The sequence below is a fragment of the Dipteris shenzhenensis genome, chromosome 18, assembly GCF_047967505.1.
Source record: "Dipteris shenzhenensis isolate YYH24624 ecotype China chromosome 18, Dip_SZ_1.0, whole genome shotgun sequence".
Taxonomy (NCBI): Eukaryota; Viridiplantae; Streptophyta; class Polypodiopsida; order Gleicheniales; family Dipteridaceae; genus Dipteris; species Dipteris shenzhenensis.
Window position 1 is genome coordinate 21,001,890 of NC_141613.1, and position 3,536 is coordinate 21,005,425.

Here is a 3,536-nt window from a genome sequence, read left to right on the forward strand (position 1 = left end):
GCCAGTTATACCAGGATGCAATGGCAATTGTGAGAAAAAAGGGTAAACCAGATTTGTTTATTACCTTCACCTGCAACCCAAAATGGTCAGAAATATCTGAAGGATTGTTGCCAGGTCAAAGAGCACAAGATCGCCCGGATTTGACAACCCGTGTATTTTATCAAAAACACAAGGATCTGATACAGTCGATTATAAAGCATGATTTGTTTGGAAAAGTTGCTGGGTACGTATGTGTGATTGAGTTTCAAAAGAGAGGTCTTCCACACTCACACATACTATTGATTTTGGAAGGTGCATTCAAACCTACTCAGGTTGGTCACTATGATCAATTGGTATGTGCAGAAGTTCCAGATAAAACCCTTTTCCCTGAGTTGCATGAGATTATTGCACAATGCAATGTTCATGGCCCATGTGGTGTACTTAATGTCTCTGCTCCTTGCATGTTTGATGGCAAATGTAGTCGTCACTATCCACGTCCCTTCTCTCAGTCTACTGTGGTGGGTAACGATGGTTACCCTATCTACATGCGTCGAGATGATGGTAGAAAGATACGGGTGAAAGAGGGTATAGTGGATAATCGTTGGATTGTGCCATTCAATCCTTTCCTCTCTATGAAGTACAAGGCACATATCAACGTTGAAATTTGTTCCACAATTACTGCAGTCAAGTATTTATATAAATACGTGTATAAGGGACATGACAGAGCAACCATCAGGATGCAGATAAATCGTGTGGAAGGACAAGGACAACTACACAACCCAGTTGATTGTGGAATTGATGAGATAAACTATTACCTAGATTCACGTTATGTATCAGCATCAGAAGCATGCTGGCGCATTTATGAGTATGATATGCATGATGAAAAGCCAGATGTACAAAGGTTGCAAGTCCATCTTCCGATGTTGAATAATGTGATATTCAGAGATGATGATGATTTGCACAATGTGGTCGATAGGGAACAGAACAGAAAGACCAGCCTCACAGAATGGTTCACTTACAACCGATTGCAACATGATGCAGATAATTTGCTTTACAGTGACTTTCCATGCGAGATGGTTTGGAACAAATCCAATAAAAAGTGGTCTAGAAGAAGGCAGGGCAATAGCATTGGTCGGATGTATAACATTTCTCCATCTACTGGTGAATTATATTTCATGCGTATGCTACTTAACGTTTGCAAGGGTTGTAAGTGTTTTGATGACTTGCGCACTTTTGATGGGCAAGTTTACCCTACTTTCAAGGCAGCATGTATAGCTAGAGGGTTATTGGAAAGTGATGAGGAATGGTTTATCTGCATGCAAGAGGCCGTTTTACATCAAAATAGCACACAGTTGAGGCACCTTTTTGTTGCAATTTTGATTTTTTGTGAGCCAACATCTCCAGGAATTTTGTGGGAAAGATTCTCAGACGATCTATCGGATGATTTCTTCCATGCATTCGAATCAAGTATGGTTGACCGTCGTGGATTGGCACGGAAGGAGGCTCTATGGCACTTGGAGCATATTCTCCAACAACATGGGAGAAGGTTGGTAGAGTTTGATGGATTGCCTACCTTGGATAGATCATGTGTATTGGCAGCTACAAATGTTCTATTGCAAGAAGAAAGAATGTTTGATTTTGAGAGTGAGGCACGACTTGGTCAACAGATGGAAAGTACCTTAAATCATTGCCAGCGGACTGCCTTCGATCAGATTCTGGCAGCGGTCTATGCAAATGTTGGTGCGATGTTTTTTCTTGATGGTCCAGGAGGATCTGGAAAGACTTTCCTATACAATTGTTTGCTTTCTAGGTTGCGTGGGGAGAGGCATGTCGCTTTAGCATGCGCTTCTTCTGGGATTGCAGCGTTGTTACTAAGTAATGGACGCACAGCACACTCGCGGTTCAAGATACCACTGGATTTGGATGCCACCAGCAGTTGCAATATAAAGGTTAACAGTCATCTTGCAGATGTTCTGAAGATAGCAAAGTTGATAATATGGGATGAGGCACCTATGACTCATCGATTCGCATTTGAGGCACTGGATAGGACGCTGCAAGATATCATGTCAAATGACCAACTGTTTGGTGGAAAGGTGGTGTTGTTAGGGGGGGATTTTAGGCAGGTCTTGCCAGTTATTCCCAAGGCAAGACGAGAAGATATTGTCAATTCTACATTGTGCCACTCAAGGATTTGGAGATGCATCAAGGTATTGAAGCTGGTACAGAATATGCGGGTTATTCAGGAAGGTGATAATTCAATAGAGCAGGAATTCATACAATGGGTGTTAGATATTGGAAATGGAACTAGCAGGCATATAAGAGAAGACACTGTTGCAATCCCATCAAAGATGCTTTTAAGGACAAACTCTATGGAAGGTCTGATTGAGTGGGTGTATACAGGACTTACAAGGGTTGTGGATTATGCATCGTATTTTCGAGACCGCGCTATTCTCGCACCTCGAAACCTTGAAGTTGATGCAGTCAATGCTACTGCACTAAAGGCAATGCCTGGCGAGGAAAAGGAGTATCTAAGTGCAGACTCAGTAGAGAGCTCATGTGGAGATTCTTTTTTGTATGCAGTAGAGTATCTTAACACACTCGATCTTGGTGGTGGATACCCACCTCATCGGCTGGTTTTGAAACAAAATGCTCCTCTCATTTTGTTGCGCAATCTAAATCCTCGACAAGGATTATGCAATGGGACTCGGCTGATATGCAAAGAGTTCCACACGAAGGTATTGGAAGTTGAGATTATCACTGGTACCAATGCTGGAGATAGGATGTTCATTCCAAGAGTAACTTTCATTCCCAGTAACTTGAAACTTCCATTCGATATGAGAAGAAGGCAATTTCCTGTTCGGCTAGCATTTGGCATGACGATAAACAAGGCACAGGGCCAAACAATGTCTATCCTAGGCTTATACTTGGCGACACCGGTGTTTAGTCACGGGCAATTATACGTGGCTTTCTCGCGTGTCCGATCATCAAATGCAGTCAAAGTATTCCTTCCAGAGAGTGTGGATCGAGTTAGTGATGAGGATGCTGAAATGAGTTGTACCACAAATGTTGTATACAAAGAGGTTTTACAATTGGCATCAAGAAGAACCTAGCAGTATGCCAATGCTCTTTGAAAGCCTCTTCAGACTTTGGTGGGTGATAAATTTTCACAGTCTTTTTTGTATCGTTGTGTTCTTTTAGGCAATCAAAGGTCTATCAATTGTAAGCCTTTGAAGTGTGGATTAAAAATTGGTGATGACTATTTTTGTATAATTTTCATGAGCTCATTTCATATTCCATTCAAACAATGTCGTCTCTAGAATTTTGACAATGTATGATTTTTGTGAGTTTTATGGGTTCACGCATTGTTATTTTTTCTTCAAATTATGGATTATCAAATGTACTATAACTAATTTTCTTTTTAATTTGTGGCTTGGTGAAGCCTTTTAATTTCTTCTCTATATTTATGTTGACACATCTATTGTTACTGTAATATGATATGTATTGTTATTGTAATATGATATGATAGGATGGCAGCGTCATTTACATTCACCACCGAG